The sequence below is a fragment of the Alligator mississippiensis genome, chromosome 3, assembly GCF_030867095.1.
Source record: "Alligator mississippiensis isolate rAllMis1 chromosome 3, rAllMis1, whole genome shotgun sequence".
NCBI lineage: Eukaryota > Metazoa > Chordata > Crocodylia > Alligatoridae > Alligator > Alligator mississippiensis.
In genome coordinates, this window is record NC_081826.1 from 288,180,046 (window position 1) to 288,193,089 (window position 13,044).

At 44.4% G+C, this 13,044-nt stretch overlaps 1 protein-coding gene across 8 annotated transcripts in view; it reads right to left on the reverse strand.

Annotated features, from left to right (window-relative positions):
• The window catches only part of MAPK4 (mitogen-activated protein kinase 4), a 146,626-nt gene that overhangs the window by 112,177 nt on the left and 21,405 nt on the right, over positions 1-13,044 (reverse strand). For 3 of the 8 annotated variants that reach the window (XM_059725282.1, XM_059725283.1, XM_019496038.2), the window contains exon 2: positions 5,897-5,972. The exons of 3 other annotated variants lie outside the window; for them this stretch is intronic. The gene's annotated coding sequence lies outside the window, so the exon portion shown is untranslated. Of the gene's footprint in view, positions 1-4,231; positions 4,294-5,863; positions 5,973-13,044 lie in introns of all 8 variants that reach the window. 2 more of the 8 variants (XM_059725284.1, XM_059725285.1) reach the window with 2 other exon arrangements.

A 13,044-nucleotide genomic window follows, 5' to 3' on the forward strand; every position in this document is an offset into this window, starting at 1 on the left:
CCAAGTCACTTACTGCATTGCATTTTATTTTGGGGTACTGTGCTTTATCACTGGCAGATCTGTGTGCTCAGCTTGGAAACATAATAAAGGTAGGCTTTAAGAAAAGAATAGCAGGAAAACTGCATTTGTCTGCACAATCCACTTCACAACTTTCCAATACCCCCATTTCTCCTCCCTGCCCTGGCCTCTTTGTGCCAGGCACTGTATAAACACTGGCTAAGAGACATCTGCTGTTCCAAGACTTTACATTTTAAAGAGACAAGACATCAGAAGAGAGACAGAGGAAGAGATTTTCCAGGGTCATTTAGCATGTCCAGTGACAGAGCAAGAAATACTGTATTTTATTGTGTACAACATCCACCTTTTCCCCAAAACCTAGCTGCTGGAAATTGGCACACACTATATGCAAGAAATATGGTAAGAACAGTTTCTGCCGCTTCCTGGATGAAACTGAAAATAAAATCTGCAGCAATCCACAGGGAGAAGAGCAGTGAGCTGGCTCAGCTCTCTGGCTACTGCTACACAGTTACTTGCTACAAGGGGAGATCTTTTTTTCTTCATTTCTTCTTTTTTCCAAAACCACATAGCAATGATTAGATTGTACAAACACACCTTGGAATATAAATCACCTGTCATCTAATCCAGTGCCCTACCTTTTAGATCAAGCTAATGCTCACTGTATGCATGTACAGTAGCTCTTCTGTGTGCTAGAGGTTATAGCAGTGATTCTCAACCAAGGATGTCTTGACATCTTTACAAGGGTGCTGCAGGGAGCCACACAATGTTAGTACTATTAGATACAAAAACGTATTCACAAGATAAACCCAGAGATTTCAAACAGGCATCCATCGTGTTAAAAACATCCAACTTGTAGTCTTTCTGAGTTCTTTGCAACAGAATAATTAATCTATTAATTTTCTTTACTCAGAAAATGAATGAAAACTTAAGCTGGCATTTTCTAAGGGGTGCCGTAAGTCTCACAAGGGATGCCATGAGTCTAGAAAAGGTTGAGAACCTGCAGGTTACAGAAATAACTAGATTTATGTGGTAGGCTAATAGATAACATTGACTTTAAGCCCTTGTCTGAATCATAGAAAATGAGGGTTGGAAGGGACCTCAGGAGGTCAGCTAGTCCAACCCCCTGCTCAAAGCAGGAACATGCACAACTAGATCGCCCCGAACAAGGCTTTGTCCAGCCGGGTCTTAAAACTCACCAAGGACAGAGATTCCACAAGCTCTCTGGGTAACCTGTTCCAGTGCTTTACCACCCTCCTTGCATGAGAGTTTTTCTTAATATCTAACCTAAACTTCCCTTGCTGCAACTTGAGGCCATTGCTCCTTGTTCTGTCATCTGCCACCACTGAGAACAGTCCAGCTCCATCCTCTTTGGAAACCCCCTTCAGGGAGTTGAAGGCAGCTATTAGTCTCAGGAGAGAGGCTAAGGAATGGTCAGAGGGGAGGTAGTTAGCCATGGCAGTCCGAAGTCTTGCAGTAGGCAGGGTAGGCAGAAGGCAGAGCCTTATGCATCTCTGGTTCAGTTATTCACTAAGGGGCAAGCCTACCATGCCTTCTACCTGAAAAATGATCCAAGAATAATTTGCTCACATTCGGGGCCTGACACAGTTGGAACACACAAGCTGGTCAGCAACACCTCCCCTGCTGACACTTCCCATGGGCTGAATTAACAGGGCATAAGGCTCCCAGGGCTTACCCTCCAGCCACTTTTGGGAGTGATACATTCACTAGGGAGACTGTAGAATAAGATGAGCAGACTGGGTAAAGATCAAGTCTCCCCATAATTGGTAGGAAGGCTTGGTCTACATAGGACACATACCGTAATTGTTGGCAGCGTCCACTGGCACCCCTTAGGTTGCCATTGGTCTTAAAGTTTGCAAAGATACTATGAGCCATCCTGTGCCATCCTGAATCATGATACACAAGTACCTTAACTCCACAAGTATTTGCTGGCATTTTAACAGGACTGTGAGGTGTCAAGAAGTACTCTCTCTGAATAAAGGTGGCGCAGTCTAGCAACCAAATGCTGCCAACCTGAATGATTTTATCCTACATCGATATTGTCCTGTTTGGTGCTTGTCTTAAATCTGTAAGAATCTTGAATTTTGGAGGTTTAGCACAAAGGGAAGAAAGAAAAGTAGATCTGTAGCTCATGCTGCTGCAGGAGGATGATGGGAAATCAGAAACCGAAACTACAGCCTCAAACCAAGACATCAAAAAGAGCCCCTGGTTCTCTTTCAAAAACTCCCATATTTGGGGGAGAGCCTGATGCAAGCTTTGGCTTGGCCATGCTGACTATCAGAAATAGCACAGAAGAAATGTCTTAAAAGACCTAAACCAAAAATATTACAAGTTCAGCTCCTCAAAATAGCACAAATCAAAGGAAAAAAGAAAACGGGCAACACATACTCAGTGACTCTGAGCCATCTGTATGACATGGGCAAAAAAAGGTGACACTGGGAACACACGTTAGTAGCAATCCACCACAACCAGCTACAACAAAAATGAGATTGGGTGGATTTCTTTTATATAAAAGAGCACCAGTGAGCTGGGCAGCCTACCTGTACAGAGGTTTGGTGCTCTATGGAGATATGGGACAGCTCATCCCAGCTGACTATTTTTAGAAAACCCTTTTCTAAAATAACCTATATGCAAAGACACCGTAAGGAGACAGACGCACATAAATTGGAGCACAGGCAGTAGCTGAATGAACGAGTACTGCACAGGAACACTGGGCCAAAGTCATCCCAGGTTTATCTTGACTGATGCTGACAAAGTCATGCTAAGGACAAATGTAACCCATGGAGACTTCATTTCTTCAGTGCTTTTCATTGTAAAACCCTCAAAAAGCTGCACAGGAGAAAATGAAAAAGCCTAAGCAACATCCTAATAAGCGATAAAGCTACCCCATTGGAGCTGCATGATGAATACTTGCAAGGTCAGGGATGTTTGCTCCTGGGAACATAGTTACCTATACCTGAGAAGCAGAGCATGGCATTATTGCACAGTGCAAAGGAAGATAGAGGTTCTGATCTGAGGAGCTTACAGTCATAGGTCCCGATCCTGCAATGAGGTCTGCACAAGCAATCCATGGAATTCCCCAAAGGCATGTCTCTTCCCCATCGCAAAATCAATGCCCAGGAGTCCTACCCTAGGAGACAGGTCACATCTAAATATACTGGGAGACCCAGAAGAAGGAGATAATTTATGGGAGAGAGGGGTAGACTGCAGCACAGGGTCCCATTATAAAGATACGAGGCATTTGCAAATGTCCACCTGAGTTCAGATGCTGCAAGTACAGGCTGTTTCATGGAGCTAGCTGAAAAAGAAAAAGAAGTGACCAGCACTGCAATACAGATACAGAATCTAGATTTGGACCGATTTCTACTAGAGTTCTCACCAATTACTGACCTTGCCCTATAATAGATGATGCTCCAAAACTAGGTTCAGCCAACCCAGGCACTGAGAAAACATCGGCACCCTCCCACTGCACCACCATACACAGATGAGCTTGGGGTCCCATACCTTCATTTCATCAGGCAACATGCATGATGAATACACCAAGAAGACTAGCAGGTGTCACTGAAATTCTGGGCCTCAATTCACCTTGTATCTTCCTACATCAACGTACTGGGTTAAACCATAAAGGGCAGAATTCTGGTCTCCTGCCCTTCTTCCCCTCCCTGCACACCTCCTTGTTGTTTGTTTCTGTTCATCAGAGAATTTAGGGACAACCAGATCACAAATCAGTAGAGCCAGAATTAGATCTCACTGCTTGTTCAACGAGCGTGAACTAAAGCTCCCCTGCTGCCATTTTGAAATGCTGGGACGCTGAATACACGTGACTACAGAGGCAGCTGGAGCACACTAATTAGCAGGCTCCAGCAGACTGGCAGCAGACTCAATTAATCGAGTCTGCTCTGACGATTGCTAATTAGCAGCATGTGTCAGAGCAGAGCTCCATTATTTAGTATAGGTGCCCTGAGACATACCAGCTACTTGTAAAGCAGAGACAAAAGCTAAGTCTGCACTGTAATGGGGGGACAGAGGATGGCAGCTCATATGAGCTAGATTGAGGTGAATTAGCCCAGGACCCCATGGATGTGAGGTTGTGGTAACATGGGTTTGTACAGCCCATGCCAATATACCTTTGCTGCTGCCTATACCCCAACTAGCTGAGTTAAAGCTAACTCTCACTCTCAGCCTAGGCTCTTACCTTTTTAATGTAGCATCCTTGCAAACTACTATAACATGCCAGAAGGCTCCGTTTATTCAGTGCTAAAAAGGAAAGGGATATTTTTACATCTAAACATGTTGGCAACAGCAAACACAGCTCTATTCCTTTTTTTTTTTTTAATCTTAACAGGCTTTAGGGTCTAACAAGACCTGCCAAAACAACAGTTCTTTCATTGCCCATTTACTACCTCCCTGGAGCTTAATCCTGCAAAACTCCCACTGACTTTGATGTAAACTGCATCGGGCCCCTGGCACTTAAATGCTTTTGACACCGGCAGTTGTCTGCCTTTGCCTTTCTTGAAATGAAAGGCAGGCTCACACTGCAAATTCTCGATCTGGATTTCAAATCGTTTGTTCAAGACCAGCCCTGTGTATTTTAGATCTTTAGGGCACAGACAGAAGTGCAGCTCCCTGCTGTAACCAGGAACACTTTGCAGGAGGCCTTCTGAATTAGGAGGATCCCTTGGACCAAACAGAAGTTTGCTATTGGTTCCAGGGGGGAAAGGGATCTAGCTGCTGGGAGCTTGCAGCCAGGTTTCCCTAGCAAAGGCTCCTGCTCCCTGCCCACCATGGGACGGGGACGGGGAAAGGGAGCAGAAGGAGCTCATTCTCGGGGTTCCCCAGCTCGCACTGGAGGGCGAGATGGGTGTATTGGAGCTCCCCACCTCAGAAGGGCTCCAATGTACCCTCCCCATCCTCCATCAGGAGATTAAAAAATCCCAGACCAAATCCACTCCCTTTCCCCTTCCCATTCTGAAAACACCCAACAAGCTGGGAGGAAGCCCAGACACAAGTTACAGAAGACGCTATGTTTTGAAACGTCTTCCTCTGACTCTTCATGCAACGAGGGTTCAGATTTTCACCTGATCAGTCATGTTTGAAGTGGTCTGCAGCCATGCACTTGTATTTGGTCACGGCTATAGACCGCTTTCTGTGGCCAGATCAAGTGACAATTGTCACTTCTGTCTTCACACGTATTACAGTACAAGCGAACCCCAATTAGGAATCAGCAACCAGCATAGGCACTAATCAGAGATGCAGCAAAAACTGGTCCCTACCCCAGACTGCTCACACTTGAGGTTCAACAGCTGTCCAGCTAGTGCAGCGACAAAACATAGCCCATTACAATGAGACTTAATTGCCTTGCTGGTGGCTTGCACATGCTCTGATTAACGCTTGAGAAATTAAAATGAATTGAGCCTTAAATGGTGAATTCCCTTCTGTTTCTTCTATTTTTAGCCTTACATTTTATTGGCAGAGAGAAAGAAAGAGCAGGGGGGAAAGATATCTGAAATACTGCTGAAAAAGATTCCAGAAAGAAATTCCTCTGTCTCTCAGGGGTACCTCATCATGAGTACATGATCACATATTGTCAGCATCGACTAATGGAAAGATAAAAACCCAGCACTACCAGGTGTTTCAAGTCAGACACTACTGATATAGTGTGGAGCCCACTGTGTTTCAGTGGAAGATGGGAGGAAGTCCATAGCAAGGGATTTGAGCTGGGCTTCTTTTGGTACAGGAGCCTTTCCGCCTGTATAATTGCTTGCTCTACACAGTGATGCTACTGTCTGTCCCGTTTAGTTTGTTAAGCCATGCCCAACCATGGTACCTAGAAAGTGTGGAGGTTTATCTTCCAGGTTACCTAGATGCAGTTCAGACATTTGATACAGTCCAATCCTCCAGGTCAGCCATCGGGTGGTACCAACAGGCCAAGCAACCTAAAAAAAGAAAAAGTCCATGCTTTCATAGAGCCCTAGGTTAATGGTTTGTTTCCAGAAGCCTGAGGTTTGGGAGCTCCCCCTGAGATAGTACACCTCCCCATCACCTTTATACTACCATGGGACTGTTCTGCTTCAAAGACACTATTTCAGCCCTTGGCAGGTTGCACAGTTGTCATATTCCTATATCAAAATTCGCAGGTAATAAAGAGTAGAAACATTCCCCACCATGGTTACATCTCATTACAGGGCAAGAGAACGTGCAGCAAAGCGCAGTGGCTGCTGACCGCACAAGGAGAAACTGCGGAGTCACTTGACCACTGCCTCGCTACAGCCCCTTGCAAGGTGAAGTCATCTGAACATTATACTTCCCTCTTCCTTCTTCTGAGACAGGGAGTGAGACAGGACAGCAGGCCTACGTCTGAAGTCTGGTATTGTTTCAAAGTTTTGGTGGGTCTTTCTCACTGCCACCTAAGTGCTCTGGAAATGGGACCAGGCATGCGGGCAGTTTTAAAAGAAGTAGCTCTATCAACTTTTGAACTTAGCTGAGAACAACTCAGAAATAGCCCTGCTGCCACTGTGTACAGCACAACTATGCATAGCACAATGGCTAAAAGAGATTAGTTCACCTTTTTCTTCACTTCTGGTTCCAGTGGGAAGTGGTAATCTATTACCAGCAGAGGGAAACATGCCAAAAAAGCCAGTGTAAGTTATTTGTATCATAAAAATCAAAGTTGACCACTTATTTTTCCTTGTGTTGGATTTCTACAGCAGCTTTCCCCTGCAGATCTCACGATCTGTTACTAAAACTAAGGGAAGTAGTACAGTAGTGTTATGGCAATGGAAACCCATTTCTTCTGGGCAATAACAGATGTATGGAATGAAATCAGATGCAAAAGGTATGGATAGAGAATGCATTTTGTCATGTAATCTATGCCCATTACAAAACATACTCCTGAATTAAGGGATTTGATAAGAGCCCCATTGAGTAGAGAGATGTTAAAAATTCAATATACCACTGAGTCATTGGCAGTGCCAGGAGTAAGATCCACAAGTCCGGACTCCCAAGCCTCAAACACTAAATCCTCCAACAGACTTGTCCCTAACCTGTCAGAGAGAGGTTTACAGTGTACTATGCAACAGTACACATCTCTTTGTCTCTGATTTATGGAGTCAGTCTATTAAGTACTCCGATACAGAGAATGGATCAATAAAAATAAGCTAAACTATCCCTTATTTTTCCAAAAAGGAAAACAGAGAGAGAGAGAGAGAGAAGACAATTTTTCCAAACTCCGAGTTCAGATCTTTTCTTCTTGGCTGTTATTTTACTGAATTGTTCCCTGTACCATTTCTGAAGTTGCAGGCATTACAGGCACCATTTCTTTTTAACTCTTTTTCTCTCCTTTTTTTTTAAATTACACTCTGCCTACTGTGCTTCATTTGAAGAACAGACAGTCAATTAACTACCAAGTTTGGTGGGGGGGGTTATTATTGGAACCATCTTTTTTAACATGAAGGAGCATGACATTTCTAATGCTTTACAAAGAGGCAGAGACTTTAAAAGCCTTTCTTAAGGCACAGAATTGTCTCTGCACTTTATAAATATACAAAATAATGAGGTCTCTCAAGCCTTGTAATCAGCCTCTTTGCTACCAGTTTGATTAGCCCGGCTGACAACCCTGTCTGTGTTCTGGTAGTTCTGTGAGCTGGAGCTGTCATCACAAAGTTCAGCAAAGAGGTCTTTGTGGCATTTACATTTTGCTAATCCGTTAGCATTTACCGGAGACTAAAATCACTTATTCCGAGTTACCATCTGTCTGCTCCTCCGTATTCCAGCCTGGGCGACAGAGTGATACCGCCCACTATATCAGAAATGTGTGGGGTAGCCCTGTGGTACCCAAGTAGCACACTGTGCTTCTCTCCAGTATTGGGCAGTGGAGTTGGGGCCAGGTGTTAACTGGTAGTTACTTCCTGAACAAGACAGAACCCAGCTCTAAGGTGACTTCCAAGAGGAGAATTGCAGGAAAGCATCAAGTGAGGAAAGACGACCTGAAAGGGAGACTGATAGGCTAGGGAAGCCTGTCTGAACTAGGGACAAGCTCTAAGAAAAAAAAATGAGAAGAAGCATGGATCAAGGAGAAGAAGCATATTGGACCAAGGGAGGCACTGTGGAGTTGGTTGAGAAACCCAGCTGACCACCACACTTCACAGCCTTGTGAAAGACGGTATTGCAATTAAGGAGAAAAAGTGTGAGTCCCAGGGACCAAGTGAACAAGCCTCTCCAGAGAGGTCAGGGGTGCAGACTGGCAGAGCATCCTGGCTCAAAGGGAACTGGGAATTTGATACCTTGGAATAAGAGTGAGTTGGACTAGCTGAGACGCCCACATCTCTACCCCTCTAGTCTACCCTTGTATATACATGGTGGGCCAAACTGGTGCTCCACTGTACTCCAGCCAAAGCCCCCATGCTCGATCTGATTTAAGGCTGCCCATCTGTCCCATCCAAACAAATGCACCTCTCTTCTCATCTTCCCCCAGATCTCAACTAACAAGACCACCCCATGCAATCTAGGGACACGGCCCATCCCACAGCTCGGCGTTCTCTCCTCAGAAATCCTCACCCTTTTCTACCCTGGAGCCGCTATGCCTGGATGCTGGGGCATCACTGCACGTGCCCGTGGAAGTTGTGTTGTACTTGCTAACATAACTGAAATCCTCACCTGGGTGTGAGTGGCTCATTAGCAGTAGTAGCTTCAAACAAAAATTAGCAGGAACACACCAAAGACCCGTTCGTTAAACAGGTGACAATGTGAACTGAGATCTGAATGCAAAAATACCAGTGACAAAGGATAATATGAATATGAACAAATGAATAAACTACAGCAAGTTAAAAGGGAGCAGGGAGTGTCGGATACTCCATTGTAACTATTCGCGTACCTGCAAAAGTGGAAACTGAATCACACTCATTTAAGCCTCCTTTAAACTGGGTGAAGCTACCGTGGTTTTATTCATTCCCACAACACCACCCCAACTAATGAATATTTCCTTTTCTAGCACCGCATCAGGAAGAATTCAAGACACAGTTCTTCAAGTAGAGGAAAGACTCAGAACGTGTAAAAAAAAGTTCTTTTCATACTTTAAAGCATGAATGCTACTAATTTTGCTCTATTTACTTCGTATGTAAGGTTTGACTCAAGGACAGTTAAAGAAAAGTTCTTGTTTCTTGAATTTCGATCAAGATGTACTATGGCAAAGAATTTATTAAGAAACCAACCAAGTTTTCCACAGCAAATGGTGTGGACAGGCAGAACTGTGTCAGTCTGCACTGAAGCACAAAAAAAAGGACGAAGACATTTGGTGGCATTCAGCAAAAATTAACTCAGTCTAGTGTTAAGTTCACCTACTGTGGTGTTTTATTGCAAAGTACTAGTTCCCCAAGCAAAACTTGTCAACCTGGAAATCATCTGGATCAGGCTGAAGACCCAATTTTATTAAAGCAGCAGTTGAACTCTTGCTTGTTTTCAGTTTTGTACAATGTAATGGAAAGTAATCATCAAAAGCCAGTTCTCCATTCAGAAATTAGATGGGTTTTAGATGGGAAACTTGACTCATTGAAGTCCAATTTGAAGCTTTCTTCAATGACTTAGTTTTCAGCGTGGGGCTTTGTAAGCAAGCCGTGACCTAGGTTTCTGGGCTGATTTACTCTTCCATTGCTATTAAGTCAGTGCTTGTTTATGGGGACCTCTTAAAATTATTAATTACTATCCTTGTTTTGCAATGAAATCACAGTGTACAGCATGAGAAGTAGAAAACAAAATTCCCCATCACTCCCAACTGTAGAAAAATTCCTTGCTCGAAAATTAATTGAAAAGTCACGGTAAGCACATTGCTGACAAAAGGGGAATTCACCTGAATGTGGTCACCAAGTTTAAATAAGTACAATAAATGAGAATTTATAACAAAAGACACCCTGCAAGATGGCTTCTCAGCAGAGGAAAAGGAAGAGTTGTCTGAATGGTCACACGTTCTTGGACTCAACTTGAATTCAACCAAGCACGACTTGCCAAGGCTTGGTGGAGAAGGAGAGAGGAAATTAGGTCACATGGAGTGCCTTCAGCATTGTGCATCACTTCAAAACTGTTCTTTCTGCTCTCATCGCAATGAAAAAGTACTACTGGACAAACATCAACGTAGGTCTGGACCTTCAGTTGAAGCTCATCAGTATCTTCGCTCCAGCAAGCACACCCTTCTCATTAATGGCACTTAAAACATCCTCAGAAACTGTTCAACTCCCTGTTTCATTTACATTTTGTAAGGTGAGTAAAGTGAGTGTTGGCTCACAATCAACATTAACCCAAGTAAGACTTAGGCAGAACTTCATGTTTAAATCAAATCAGCTAAGAAGTCCAGCGATAGATGCATTTCAGCTGCATTTCGACATACATCAAGACATTATCTGGCACGTCTGCTTCTTGTGATCCGAGTAACATGAAGAATGAACATAGTAATGGCTTCTTCATTGTGGTCCTCCCTCATGCACTATCTAAATATTGAGATGTTTAAAAGTGGTTACAATCTAGTAGTTCATACTTCTGTAAGGATTACTTTTCCTGGAGATCATTTAAAGCTGGTAAGGGCCTAGAATAAATGTGTAAAAAAAGAAGTTTGCAGGTGGCGAGTCAAATGTTTTGTTTTTTCAACAAAGTTTGGGAAGTGCTGGTGTAGCATGCAGAAATGATACCATGTCTCTTCAAACAACTGGATCTCCACATACCTTAACAGGGGTCTGACAGCTACCAAAACAGTGGCATTGTATAGATGTAGTTCAGCTTTGTGCCTTTGTACAAAGTGAATGAACACACACTTTAGAATCAAACTGTGTCCATGTATTTGGAGCAGAACGGGTGAGTCACAAGGAATTGTGTTGAACCAAACCCACACATGCAGGGTGCCATATGCCATATCCATCCCTACAGATAAAAGAACCGGGGATCTTCAGCATTAGACACACAGGTCACAGCGAACCTGACCCAAGAGAAGTAGCAGGCTGCAATAGTCACCCACCAGAAAAAGACCACATCACAAGTCCTAAACTGACATGTAGCAATTTCATCTCGGCAGTAAAGTGGCATATAGTGTCCCAGTGATACATCACCACATTTTGAAATCTCCTTTTGTCCTTACTTTTGATGACGAGCTGAAATTTCAGAGTGCTTCACAGAACAGAAATTCAGAAAAGCTGATTGGGAAACATTGAAATAACCTTTATGTAAATAAAACCACCTTGATAACTTTATTATAACACACTGGCTTTACCATCAATCTGTTGTACTCCATGCGCTGTATGGTGGGTGAATTTCAACATGGTTCCTGGACCCCAGCTTCTCTCTCCAATTGTTTGCTCAGGAGCAACCATACTTGGAGTTTGGTGAGCTTGATGAATTTATACTGGACAACAAGGCATTTCATGGGACATTGAACTCTAAGCATAGGTGTCGTCTTTGTCATTAGTGAATTGCTCCCCTCAACCTCCATATCACTGTTCTTGCATGAAAACAGTTGAAATATGTATGATTAACCAAACTGTGAATACTTGTCTGTGTAACAGTGCAGCTGAGCTCCCTTTCACAGACTGTCACCATATACCTGGCAGGGCATGCAGCCCCTGATTCTTCTCTGCACTTTCAGACTATCACATCTGAGCAGAGTCTAGGCATTGCTTTGTTCTGAGGAGTGCAAGAATGAAACAAGATTTTTCTCATATATGCTTAAGTGGTACTTACATAGCCACACACCTGCAATCTGTGGCCTTAGGGTACAGTTTGATTTGGTTTCCACCTGTAATAGAATAAGATTGCCCAGATACCTGCATGCATGCCAGAAGTAAAGCAAAGAAGGAACAGGGCAGCTCTCCTACTCTTTTAGCCCAACAGCTTAACAGCAATGGTACTGGCCCAGGGAATGGCAGACGGGGGTTTTAGGCCTCACCCCCTCACCCAAAGAGGATTTTAATTTGCATCTCCGGCTGCTGCCCAGCAAAGTGCTCTAACCACCAAACCAAGAGCTAGGCATAGTCTAGAACAGGGGTGGTCAACCTTGGCACCCAGCCTCTGAGTGTGGCACATAGCAGATTAGGTGATCAGGGAGGGGACAGGCAGCACAGAAGCAGAGCATAAGATCAGACAGGGAGCACAGGGCAAGAAGCAGAGCACAGATCCAGCAGGGGAAGGGGGTCCGAGTGATGCCTGGGGAGGGTGTGGGGATAACATGTGGACCCACTAGTCCAGAAGACTCACCAGCCCAACTCTTGCAGCTCACCCACTGGGCAGGCAGGTGGAAGAAATATAGAGCTAGGGGCAGAGTGGCCCAGTGAACAAGATACAGACCCCAGGAGGAAGGGGGCCTGGGTCCTAGTCCTGGCCCTTGCCCTCAGCGGGGTGGAAGCTCTCTCCCTAATATTCATCCAATGTGTCATATGAGTATTAAATGCAAGGTGCAGAAAAGCCATTAGGGGCAGGAGCCAGAACCCAGAGCTCCCTTCTTTCCAGCCCACCAAGATGAACTATTCACCTGCCCTGGGTCACTGCTGCTAAACCTGTCTTCCCCCCACCGGGGAAGGGCAGTAGCCTGTCCCATTTCAGGCCCAAGGGAGCCCTGTATCTCTGCAAGACTTCCCCTCTTTGCACTCTCCTTTGTCACCTGGCTGCTTTGTTCAGTCTGTGGTAATTTTCCACTACTCCAAACTTCAGCCCATGCAGAACTGTTTGAAGCAAACTGATTATCCGGTCAGGCAATCTCTTTAGCATAGCTATTGTAATGCTCAGATAGACCTATTTAAATGCCAATGAACCTTAATAGCCCACTCAGCCAACCCAGACATGGCTGTGACAGGCAGGCAGGCAGGCACACATGCACCCATTTCACCTCTTCTCTTCTCCCAGCCAGCATCTTTGGAAATTAATTAACCTCTTGAAGCCAGGTAACAAGCAGCACAGTACCAAGCGGGTAAATTAAAGGAATACATGTCATACATATCTCTCACATTTCTTTGGGTACTTCAGGCTCAGGCCTCT